Below are 13,453 nucleotides of genomic sequence, written 5' to 3'. Positions count from 1 at the left end.
TCATCCACAAAATTTGTGCACATCAACTGCCAGCAGCAATATATTCAGTTTCAGCTGTAGAAGTAGAAACTGAATTCTGCATTTTACTGAACCAAGACACAAGCTTGTTTACTAGAAATTGATAGGTTCCTGTTGTACTTTTTCTATCAATTCTACAACCTGCATAATCTGCATCTGAATAACCAGTTAGATCAAAACCAGAATCTCTAGGGTACCAAATGCTAAGTTTTGGTGTTCCCTTGAGATATCTGAAAATTCTCTTAATAGCTACTAAGTGAGATTCTCTAGGATCAGCCTGAAATCTAGCACATAAACATGTAGCAAACATTATATTTGGCCTACTAGTTGGTAAGTACAGAAGTGAGCCAACCATGCCCCTATAACTTGAAATATCCACAAACTTTTCAGTAGTATTCAATTCAAGCTTAGTTGCAGTGGCCCTGGGAGTTTTTGCAGATGTGCAATCCATTAGATCAAACTTCTTTAAAAGATCATAAATGTATTTAGTTTGACTAATGAATATTCCATCACTAACTTGCTTAACTTACAAACCAAGAAAGTAAGTTAGTTCTCCCATCATACTCATTTCATACTTACTCTGCATCAATTTGGCAAACTTTTTGCAAAAATTTTCATCTGTAGAGCCAAAAATAATGTCATCTACATAAATTTGAACAAGAATACTAGAGCCATTAACATTTCTAAAGAATAAAGTTTTATCTACAGTACCTCTTGTGAAGTGATTTTCTAAAACGAACTTTGATAAAGTGTCATACCAGGCTCTAGGTGTTTGTTTCAGTCCAGAAAGAGCTTTCAAAAGATAGTAGACATATTCTGAAAAATTTGGATCTTCAAAACCAGGAGGCTGACTGACATAGACTTCCTCCTCCAAATCTCCATACAGAAAGGCACTTTTGACATCCATTTGATAGACCTTGAAATTGGCATGGGCTGCATAGGCTAAGAAGATTCTGATGGCTTCAAGTCTTGCAACAGGAGCAAATGTCTCAGCAAAATCTATTCCTTCTTGTTGACAATAGCCCTTAGCAACCAATCTAGCTTTGTTCCTGACCACTATGCCATTTTCATCCATCTTGTTTCTGAATACCCATTTGGTGTCTATTGGATTCTTTCCTTTAGGCTTGGGCACCAGCTTCCATACCTTATTCCTCTCAAATTGGTTTATCTCTTCATGCATAGCTAAAATCCAATCAGGATCCAACAAAGCTTCTTCTACCTTCTTTGGTTCTTCCTTAGAAAGAAAGCTGATGTATAGACATTCTTCTTGAGTTGCTCTCCTTGTTTGAACTCTAGAAGATACATCACCTATGATAAGCTCAAAAGGATGATCCTTTGTCCATTTCCTTTGTTGAGGTAGATTAGCTCTAGATGAAGAGGCCTCATTGTTGTCTTGATGTGTGATTAAGTTTTGATTGTTTGAAACTCCCCCTGAGTTTATGGATCTTTGATTTGAGAGAGAGGAATTTTCTGAAAGTGATCTATTCTGACTTTCAGCTTTTTGTGATAAACCGACGGATGGTGAATTTTGAGTACCGACAGATGAGGCTGGTTGTCTCTCGACGGATGATGCAGGTTGTCTACCGACGGATGATGCATTTTGTAACTCGATGGATGTTGAGTTAACAGCTTCATTGAAGGTAGATTTTCCTGCACTATCCTTAGTAGTAGTTTCTTGATCACTTTCATCATCACTGTCATCACTAACCATCTCCACATTGTCAAATTTGAGGCTCTCATGGTAATCTCCATCTTGTAGTCCTTCAATCTTTTTATCATAAAAACAACATGTATTGATTCCACAATAATGTTGGTTCTCAGATTGTTGACTATGTATGCTTTACCAACAGCATATCCAACAAAAATTCCTTCATCTGCTTTAGCATCAAACTTCCCATTCTGATCAGTTTAATTTCTCAAGATATAACATTTGCAGCCAAAGACATGAAGGAAATTTAGAGTTGGCTTCTTGTTCTTGAATAATTGATAGGGAGTCATGCATTTTGCTTGATTAACCAGAGAAATATTCTGAGTATAGCATGCAGTATTTACAGCTTCAGCCCAGAAATATGTTGGTAACTTAGACTCTTCAAGAATTGTCCTTGCAGCTTCAATAAGTGATCTGTTCTTCCTTTCTACAAATCCATTTTATTGTGGAGTTCTTGCTGCTGAAAACTCATGCATAATCCCATTTTCTTCACAGAATGCTCTCATAGTGAAATTCTTGAACTCAGTTCCATTGTCACTCCTGATTCTTCTAACTTTGAAATCAGGATGATTATTGACTTGCCTTATGTGATTGATAATAATTTCACTAGCCTCGTCTTTAGACTTTAGAAAATATGTCCATGAGAACTTTGAGAAATCATCAACAATTACTAAGCAAAATCTTTTCCTTGAAATTGACAATACATTGACTGGTCCAAACAAATCCATGTGTAGCAGTTGCAAAGGTTCTTCAATTGATGAATCATGCTTCTTTCTGAATGATACTTTGATCTGCTTTCCTTTTTGGCAGGCATCACACAATCCATCCTTAGAAAACTCCACTTGAGGAATGCCTCTAACCAGTTCTTTCTTTACAAGTTCATTTATGGTCTTGAAGTTTAGATGTGATAGCTTCTTGTGCCATAACCAACTTTCATCCTGACTTACTTTACTGAGAAGATAGGTAATAGATTCTGCATTTGATGAGTTGAAGTCAGCTAGGTACACATTTCCTTTTCTCACTCCAGTGAGAACCACTTTGTTGCTTCTTTTGTTTGTCACAACACAGGCTTCTGATTTGAAGGTTACTGAATTGCCTTTATCACAAAGCTGGCTGATACTCAACAAATTGTGCTTGAGACCATCCACTAAGGCAACCTCTTCATTGTTTTTTGAAATAAAGCCATATCCCACAGTATAACCCTTGCTGTCATTTCCAAAAGTAATACTTGGGCCAGCTCTCTTCTTGAACTCTGTGAGCAGGGTAGAATCACCAGTCATGTGTCTTGAATAGCCGCTATCCAAGTACCAAAGATTCTTTCTGTTTCCCTGCACACATCAAAATCAAATCAAGTTGATTTTGGTACCCAAGTTTCCTTGGGTCCTTCCTTGTTAGCTTTCTTTTTCTGTTTCTTAGGTTTGATCTCATTTGACTTGGGAATTTCATATTCATCCTTAGTCATTTGAGTTGGACCTTTGAAACCATTCATTACAGCAGAATTATCATGTATATTTTGATTTACAGAGAATGGCATGCTATTAGTAAACATGTTATTCCAGTAAGGCATGCTAAATGGCATTTGTGGCATATTAAATACAGCATAATAAGGATTAGGTGCAGATGGCATATTAGCAAATTATGCATTCATATTCTGTGCAGACATAGCATTCATAGGCATAGAAGGCATGGCATTCATGTTGGAAAAATGAGGTGGCACAGATATGGAAGTAGGCATGGCAGATTAGCAATTAACAGACAAGTGATTTATACTACCACACTTGACACAGATTTTTCTGGGAGCATATTTATCAGGTGTGTAGTTGTTATGCTTGTTAATTCCTACTTTGCCATTTCTATTATTTTTCTTTTTAACATCTGTTTTAACCTCAATTTTCTCCAGTCTGTCACTCAACTGCTTGACTGTCATATGACCAACATTAACCTTTTTCTCCTTCTTTACTTGACTGGTTTCTCCAGGAACAAAATTCTTGGAAACTGATCCATATCTCTCATTTGACTTAATAAGTTTGGCCTTACTCACAGGCTCGCTCACAGTCGACAGATGAGGATTTATATCACTCGACGGATAACCCTTTTTGTTATCTGACGGATGACCCTCATCATCCGTCGAGTCTACATCTGTTAGCAATCCTTCAACCAAATTGGATTCTAGCTTCTCCTTATTCTTCTTCCAGGCTACATCACAAAAGGACTCAATACCTTGAACTTTGGTGATTTGAGCATGAACATCTCTAGATGTTTTCCATGCCTTAATCACCTCTTGTGCTCGTTTAAGCTGCTTCTTCAAGATCTCTTATTTCTTCAAGGACTCAGTTAATTCATCCTTAGCAATCTTACACTCAATTGTCAATTTTTCAAATTAAATGAACTGAGACTCTAGCACATTATTCCTCTCACTTAAAAACAAATTGTTTTCTTTGATTTTAGCATTTTCCAAAGTACGAGGCTTAAGTGTAACACGCAAATGATATAATTCTATAGACATGTCATTTATTGCATCATTACACTCAGCTTTAGATAAATGTGCAAGGTTAGTGGTGATGACCTGATTACTTGAAGAACGTGTCTCTGTTTCATCAGACTTGGCAATTAGGGCTAGATTGACATAGCTGACATCCTCATCCTCATCCAGACGATCTGCTGCTCAGTCATTTTCTTATGTAATGAAAGCCCTTTCCTTTTGTTTGAGAAACTCAAAGTATTTCTGTTTATAATCCATAGGCTCAAACTTTTTCTTGTTGGAATCTAACTTTCTACACTCACTGGCAAAGTGCCCTACCAAGCCACATTTGAAACATTTGAATTTTGATTTATCCACCATGTTTCTATTTGGCTTAGCTGCTCCAAAGTTCTTCTTGAACTTGAGCTTGGAAAATCTTCTGAAAAGAAATACTAGATGTTCATCAATATCTTCCATGTCATCTTGGCTCAAAGAATCTTCATTTTCTACTACCAGCCCCTTGCCCTTGTTTTCACAGACCTTTGAAGTTGATTCAACAGCTTCCTTCTTCATCTCCTTCTCTTTCTCTAACTCAGCAACTAGTGCAATGGATCCTCCTTTCTTCTTTCCTCTCTTCATCATCTCATCTTGCTCTATTTCAAGCTCATAAGTTTTCTGGATGCCATACAGTCTCTCCAAAGTAAAATCCTTGTAATCTTGAGAGTTTCTCAATGAGACTGTCATAGGTTTCCATTCCTTTGGAAGAGATCTAAGGAACTTAAGATTGGAGTCTTTAGTCTAATATACCCTTCCATGCAACTTCAGAGCATTTAGTAGTTTTTGAAATCTACTAAAAATGTCAGTGAGAGACTCACTGTCTTCACTATGAAAGTGCTCATATTGCTGAATTAACAGCTGCATCTTGTTTTCTCTAACTTGTTCAGTGCCATCACAGATAATCTGTATAGTGTCCCAAACTTCCTTGGCAGTTTTGCAATTGATGATGTTGTCAAACATGTCACCATCAACTCTATTGAACAAAATATTCACGGCCTTCTTATACTTCCTGACTTGTTCAATATCAGGATCAGACCATTCATGCCTTAGCTTGGGGACAGATGGCTCATTTCCAGTTGCTGCTCTCATTGGTACATGAGGGCCTCTTTCTATGCAATCTACATAGGCCTCATCTTGAGAAAGTAAATGAAGATGCATTTTTACCTTCCAGTGATGGTAATTATCTTTATCCAGAAAAGGAATCTTGACTCCAACATCCTTCTTGTTCATCTTGTTATTTTGTTGTGATCTTTAAACTCTTTGTTTATCAAGAGCTTGCTCTGATACCAATTGTTAGTCCCTAACAATGCAACAAGAATTACAGAAGGGGGGTTGAATGGAATTCTTGAAACTTTTTCTTGGTTTAAAAGTGTTCTAACTTAGAATATATATCTGTGTGAATTGATTTGCAGAGTGCGGAATAATAACTTAGAATTAATCAAAACACAAGTAATTAAAAAGAAAAGTCTTTAAAAACTTTCTGGTGGATTTGAATGTATCCACCAGAGATATATATATTATATCAAGAGAACTCTGTGTAGCTAAATTAGCTCACAGCTGCTTACAAATATAAACAACTAAGTTTACAGAGAAATGCTAAGAAATACAGCTTATAAATATTTCTCAGAGAAAAATGTTCTTAGTCTTGTTGTTATTCTATTTGCTACTTCTTGGTTTATATATCACCAAGATTACAAAGTAATAAAACAAGATAATAAAACAAAACCTATCAAGTCTAATACTCTGCTGCTTTATTACTCTATTCCGACATCTTTGAATATCTTCATAATAGCATGGAAATGACAATGCTTCTTTGTTCTCTAAAACCCAGTTGAATAGGCTTCCACATTCCTTTTGCATACACTCGACGCATGTGACTGTGTTGTCACTGTCAACGGATATTTGAATTGATTATCCGTTGAGTACATGATCATCCGTCGAGTTGTCTTGTTGATCATCCGTTGAGTAGCTTTGTTGATCATCCGTCGAGTAGCTATTTGGCACTTGACTTCATTTCATTTATGCAGAATTACAAGACATCAATTATGTACATTTCATCAACCTATTCTGCATATCTAATTAAAGTCAACATGACTTATATGCTACTACAAAATCTATATAAAGATGTATGCAGAAATGTGCTATAGACTTATTATTACATAAGCTACTCACTCGATGGATAACAGATCATTATCCGTCGAGACTATAATGAGTCATCCGTCGGGACTGTAATGAGTCATCCGTTGGGACTGTAATGAGTCATCCGTCGGGACTGTAATGAATCATCCGTCGGGTGCTACATTTTTCACTAAGTTAAATCTACTAAGGTGTTTTGTTAATGAAATCATCAAGTTCACAACATATCCACAAAACCTACAAATCCAAATGACACAATCTCAACCTACCAAATCTCTTAGCTCAAACACTCAACCATCTCTCACCGCAAAGCCAAAATTTCTATAAAAGCCAACTGCAAACTCACTTCTCAAAATTCAAATCACTTCCACTCAAACCAGCTTGAAGAAAATCACAACCCTACCTTCATATAAACCTCCAATCAAGACACACTTTAAATTTGTTGGAAGAAAAGCAAAGCAACTGCCAGTTATTGAGAGATCATTATGGAATTGCTATGATCAAACTGACTTTCTTCCACTAAATTGTTGCCTCACAGATGAAGAATATTTTCAACAGCTGGCTGAAGAAATGGTCAGAGTCTAGGTTGTATCATATACAGAAGTCATAATTTATTATGATGATGGTTCATTCACTCTACTTGGCAATAATCTAACGGACACACTTTCAACTACAGAGTTTAAAAGAGTGATCAGTCTCATGAAAGATAAGGACACTATTATAAGGTTCTAGAAAGCTGTGTATTGTTTATGGGTGAAAGAAAGGGATGAGAAAATTGTAAAGGCAAAAGCTGAGAAGGAAGAAGGAGATAGGAAATATGTTGAAAAACTGGCAAGAATTGAGAAAAAATCAAATGAGCTTAAAGTTAAAGGATTGAGCAGACTCTCCAAAGATGGACATTTTCTGAACATCAAGATTGGCAGATTCTCCAGGTTTAAGGCTGGTTATTTAAATGGTTATTCATTAGATGAGTGGCTCAAGCTTGTGGAAGCTTTAAGAGGAACTAAAATTTTAGAAGAAATGAAAGTGTTAGTGACTCTTAAAGATCTCATTAGAAAGGAGCCAGAATATGAAGATTTCATGTAATGAATGTTCTTGTTAAAACTTCAATAACCATTTAATGTCAAATGTTATATTTCTGTCAATTTGTATGTGAAGTCTAAATTGTTCATAGTAGCTTGGGGTTAGTCTTGTTAACATGCATGAATTTGTGATAAGTAATCTTCTCACAAATTAGGGGAGATTGTTGTGCAAGACATGACTGTACTATAACAAGACTAAGTCAAATTGATAACCCTAAGTAAGTTGTATGATAATCTAAGTTTGCATTTTGTATTTTAACACTTAAGTCTGTAAAAATGTAAATAGACTAGACTGGAGTATTTTTCTGTAAACAGTCTCAAGCCAAAGAATAAGCTCTAGAAGAAGATCATGAAGATCATGAAGATCATGCCTCAGAGAAAGTGTGAAGAAGCTTGAAGTTGAATAAATCTATTTTGTGAAAAACATTCTAAGTCAAGAAGTCTACAAGTCACAGATTAAGTGTTATAGAGAAGTCATTCGAGAACTCCAGAATGACTTATCGAGAAGTCAAGAATAGTTACTAGAGAACTCAGAGATATCGACAAGCCTTGAAGACATGAAGATTGGAGATATCAACAAGTCAATCCACTATACATTAAGATCCTCAAGAATGGGCCCTTCACTCCAATGGTAAGAGTTGAGGAATCTACAGATGGGGACATGGTCATTCCAGCACATTATATTCTTAAAGATCCTTCAGAATATACTGAACCTGAAAAGAGACTTTGGTTTTCAGGACTAATAATCAAACACTGGGATTGTATTATGGCAATCCTAGTAGCATAAGTGAGAGTACAGGCTTTAAAAAGGTACTAGATAGTAGTTTAAGTGACTTAATAACCCTGGCTTCAAATGTAACAATGGATCAAGATAACCATGCTATAAGGGGGTTCGCAACTCAGATTGTTAATAATACTAGTGTGCTAACTCTCTATGAGCTAGTTTAGTGTACACCAGACTTGTCAAGGAATGACTGTGGTCACTAACTCAGAGAGGCTACGCGGTATCTGCCAAAATGCTGTGATAGGAAGCAAGGTGGAAGAATATTACTGTATAGTTGTAATATCAGATACGAGGTTTACCCCTTTTTTGATATCCTGGTTTCTGCACCTTCACCTTCTCCAACTCCAAGCTCATTAGGGAAGCATGAAGGTATACTAATCGATAGATCTTTGCATTTCCAAAACCAACAAAAGGTTGAATCTGAATTTTGTTAACTTGATGTACTTTATATTGTGTTAATGGGGTTACTTTTTTGTTTAAGGAAAGAGCGTAACTCGTCCCAAAAACTTTTTATCCTCATTGCTCTACTATGTGCTTCCCTGACGTTCTGCGGCACAGGCTACTTTATCAGAAGAATCTGATATAGATATTATTAATTCATTCGATTGTAAGTTCAGATTTTAATGTAGTTAACATTCGTCTTAGACTTGTAATGATTACATATCTTAAAAATGCTCAAGTAACAATGTTTAACTGGCTATAGTGGAGAATGATATCACAACTGTGGAATCCTTGAGATTGGATTTAAAAACTGTTCAAGAAGCTATGAATAACTTTTCTAACCATAACAAAATAGGTGAAGGTGGATTCGGTGAGGTCTACAAGGTATAAAGCTTAAATTTTTTGTATCTTACGAAAATTCGTATCAATAATCTCAAAATTTAGTCTTTTAAAGTTCTAAATCTCTTATGGAAAAGAAATTGCAGTCAGAAGAATTTAAGAACGAGGTTGTTTAGGGGCTAAGCTTCAACATAGAAATCTTGTGAGGCTTTTGACATATTGCTTTGAAGGAGAGGAAAAAATTCTCATCTACGAACATATCCTCAACAAAAGCCTAGACTACTTTTTATTCGGTTAGAGCCTGCTCTTCTCATCAAGCCCTGTATAACATGATGTATAAAGTCTAATAAAAATATATGGCACTAACTGCAAAAAAATGTACATAAACACAGATAGATGGGTATATTCAGACCCTGAGTATTGTTAAGAAAGTTCAGAAAGTTGGTAATGCAAATCAGGTGACTTTCTAAACTCATTATCGTACAAGTACAATTGGACTGGACGGGAAGACACAATATAATTGGAGGAATTGCTAAAGGGATGCTTTATTTTCATGAAGAATCCAGGATAAGAATTATTCATAGAGATCTCAAACCAAGCAATATTTTGTTAGACGCTGAAATGAATGCAAAAGTATCTGATTTTGGCATGTCAAGGATTTTTGCCATCGATGAACACCATGGAAAGACAAGTAGAATTGTTGGAACTTAGTAAGTAAAATCATAGCTCTAATTTATCTACTTGACGTGTTATCCACTTTCAGCGCCTACAGGTCTCCTGAGTATGCAATGCATAGAGATTACTCTGTGAGGTCTGATGTCTTTAGTTTTGGCGTCTTACTCCTTGAAATCATAAGTGGAAAAAAACAGTTCTTTTTATCAATGTAACCATGATGGTGAACTATTATTCCATGTAAGTTTCTACACCAAATAAATTTAATGATTTCCTTCCTGATATGCACGTTTGCAAGTAATATAGAATTTTTCTAGTTCATTCCCACGGAGACTGGTTTAGGTTAAGTTCAATTTATGCACTTATGTAACAATGGTATGGTTATTATTCAATGCTAAGATGATAACAATTTGGGTTTGATTAAACTAGGAGATTAAACTAATTAACATTAACTAAGAGAATTAAGGTTGAATTACTTATAGGAGACAAACATGGGATTCTAACTTCATTCCTACTTCTTCCAAAGTCATTGTTCTTAACCTTAGCATGAAATGATGATGACAACTAATCAGATAACAGAAACTAGTAAACGTCAACTTTTATTGCACGAATACCCTACTACCAGACATCCACAAAAGAGATAGAATATGAATAGACACCAATTATATTGAGACTCTATATGTCTATAGAATTTGACAATATAACGATTTAATGCACAAGTTATCTATCGTGATTACATAGGGCAAGTAAGATGGTTAAAATTACCTACAAATCATGTATAACAAATACATGAACCTATGCTAGCATGGAAAGTTCCAAACCTCTATATTCACTTTCTCTTCAATAGAGATTAACACGCTATTTTATAAGTTCGCGACACTCATAAGATGAATAAGCACAACCAATACTAGGATATCATACAATCACCATACACTAAGATATCAAAACAAATTAACTATTAAAATCCATAAGTAAATCCATTAGAACCCCACGATAATGATTAGTTCATAACCGAACTCATCATCACCGTGGGTTCCGATGAAAGCATGGTATAATAAACTAAGTCTTTATAAACTGAATAAATAATCAAAGTATGTAATCAAGAGTAATAAGTTCAACAACCAAGAAAACAAGCATCCAAGATTATAACTCAATCAAAGAATCATAAGTATAAACAAGCTTTTCTTCTCCTTCGTTATATTTATGCTCCTAGGTCATCTCGCCGTCTTCTCCTTAGTCTACGTTATAAAAATCGTCTTTAAAGAGTCATTATATAGCATCCTAATCAGAAGAGAAGTCCAGGAAATCAATCTTCTACTTGAATCAGGATTCTCATAATTCGACCTGGCACGGCCGCGCGCTATCCTAGCGCAGGCGCGCTGTACTTCTGCTAAACTGGCGCGGGCGCGCGCTAACACAGCGCGGGCGCGCTGACCTTCTGGAAAATTTGAGTTTTTTCTTCTTCTCTTGCTTTGAGCTGCTGGTTTCTTGTGCAATTTGACCGAGGTTCCATTCCTAACACTCTTCAAGCATAAAATAATGTAGGATCCATTCCTGCCTTCGATTATGCCCTGAAATGTAAAACACTACAAAAACACATCAAATACACAAATAACTTGAGTACAAAACATCAATTCGATTCTATATAGCACATTCTAAGTGGATATAAATGCCACTTAACACACCCCCAAACTTGAATCGATGCTTATCCTTAAGCATAAATAGACTCAAAGAACAAAAATAAAAATGCATGAATGCAAACTACATAAATGCAATGATCCCCTTAGATTAGCTAAACCAACCAATGAGCAATATCTCAATAAATGCAATTATTCGCACAAAGATCAATCAAATCCCATAATTTAACTCACAAACCATAAACGTGCGTGTGTGCAATTGCTTAACAGATACACTCTCGCAACTAGATCAATAACCATGACTCACTACTCATCAAGACAATCACAAGGTTATAAATAGAATAAATGATAAACTCAAAATAAATGACAACACTTCCATTTTTATATCAAAGTTATACAAGAATTCATGCTTTTATTGATAACACAAAATAAACACAAATATGCTTATTTGAAAGTGCAATGAGTGAGGTCCACAAAAGACTTATACACTAATACCCATATAGCGAGCGTTAGGTTAGCGGATCCCAGACTATAAAAGCCTTAGGTCACTAGACACAAAGTCTCCTAAGAACTTAATAACTCGAGCATTAAAGAGCCCACTCGTGATCAATTATGCATCCACACATATTTTTTTCTCTTCTTTCTTTTTTCTTTTTTTTTCTTTTTTCACATGATTTCTGAACGAGTTCGTTTCGTTTCATCTCGCTCAACCCTCGACTACTCATATACATATGAGCCGGCTACTAGCCATTTGACACCTAGCCACAACAACTAGCAATGAAATCCAATGTTTTTCTCCAATTTTTAAATATCCATGTTATTTCGCCACTAAGGTAATATCATATATTCTAGATATAAACTGGTGATTAAACCTCGACAAACAAACAAACCATGATCATGATCCAGCACTCAAGCAACCTATAAGACTTAGTGAAAAATTTATTGTTTCTAGCATGCAAATCAAATCGATAGGACTTAACATCCCTCTATACGACATCACTACACTCACATCAATATCACAAATCAGTCGAAACAGCAAACTTAAGGGATCATGATAAAAAGTACATGCAACTATATGCAACATACTATCATGCAAAGTAAATTGCAAAATAAAATAAAATAAAAAACTACATGACAAATATACAACTATATGAACTAAATTAGCATGAATATGCAACTAAATGGACACACACAAATATATTCCTTAACTACCACCCCCAAAATTAAAATATTCACTGTCCTCAGTGAAGGTAATAGTAAGGAATAAGGGCATACCTACTCGGAATCCGAATTATCACCCTCCACGGGTGGAGTGTCAGGAGGCGGGTACACAGAATCCTCCCCGAAAACTGGCCACTGAATGTCAACTCATGTGGCTCTAAAAGCAGTCCCCAACACCTGGGTGATATCATGTGCAAAACTACTATGGATGTCATGCATCACAAACCACTCCTGCATCATTGCGATCGTCGAACTATCAATCGGGGCACTAGGCAACTGCAGCTGCTCGTATGCGGGCCAATGAACTCCAACTGCCACACACAGCTTTATCACAATCGACGCATACGGAATAGAACATGTAGTGCTCCCATGCAGAATCCTCAAAATACTTTGATAAATAATAGAGCCAATATCCACATAGTCGCCCTACAATATCCCCCCACAATAACTTGGCATGATCCACAGTAACATCGTGCACATGCGAAGAGGGCATAATGTTCACACAGATAAAAGAGTTCCATGCACGAGCGAACCTATTCAAGCAAGAGGCAGGGAAAGTGGCATACTCGTTCGAGCCCTTCTTGAACTTCCAGTGAGTGTTTGGTACACACAGCGTCGCAACAATCATGTCCAAGTCAAAATCCTCCCCGGTCTTCGTCACCCAATCCTCCTGCTCCGGCTTTCTCTCGGGCTGATTAATCACCCTCCGAATAGCTTCAACAATATAATCCACCGTCAATCCCCGAACCACCGAGTAGCCGTTCTTATCCGCCTTCGCATTCGCGTAAAACTCACGAACTACACTCATGGGCACAACAGCGGGTGCCTCACAAAAAGCAACCGAACCCATCTCGAGAATCATCTCCAAAAGTTTACCATCACTCCCCGATGGCAGGA

Source organism: Apium graveolens, chromosome 7, assembly GCF_009905375.1.
Source record: "Apium graveolens cultivar Ventura chromosome 7, ASM990537v1, whole genome shotgun sequence".
NCBI lineage: Eukaryota > Viridiplantae > Streptophyta > Magnoliopsida > Apiales > Apiaceae > Apium > Apium graveolens.
This window is presented reverse-complemented; position numbering follows the sequence as displayed.